Source organism: Nannospalax galili, unplaced genomic scaffold, assembly GCF_000622305.1.
Source record: "Nannospalax galili isolate Female #2095 unplaced genomic scaffold, S.galili_v1.0 scaffold1095, whole genome shotgun sequence".
In the NCBI taxonomy this organism is placed as follows: domain Eukaryota; kingdom Metazoa; phylum Chordata; class Mammalia; order Rodentia; family Spalacidae; genus Nannospalax; species Nannospalax galili.
Window position 1 is genome coordinate 111,088 of NW_008336027.1, and position 555 is coordinate 111,642.

Genomic DNA, 555 nt, shown 5'->3' on the forward strand with positions numbered 1-555 from the left:
AACACCCAAAAGGGAAGTATAACCAAAGATTAAAGGGGCCAACATAATATCATAAGAGCATACATATACATAACTAAAAGTTACTCGACAAACAACAAAGGTAGACAGGCGATACCTTCAGTCGAGTTGGTGGCTAGGATAGATAAAGGCTCTTCCAGACAGTAACCCAACATACTACTGGAAAAATGAACAGCAGACGCCAATTCTATCGAGAGGAATACTGACAATGGCTTGCCGTAGATGAGGAACAGCTGATCCTCGTGGAACAGGGACCTCTGGCTGACTAGATTTACCAGAAGGGCAAACGGGGGGGAATGGATGAGGGTGCTGACAACACAGTGGACAGTGACAGGGATGGCAGAGTATAGAGCCTCTAGTGGGAGAGGAAGACTGTCTATCTGATGAGTTTGTATTCATGCTCAGATGCCGAGGAGCTCAGAAGGTGGGCGACTGTGACCAGTGATAGTCATGTATATAGAGATTAGAAATGCATGTGAAAACGTCTTAATGTCAATTGCCTTGGAATGAATTCTTCTGTAAGAAACAAACAAACAA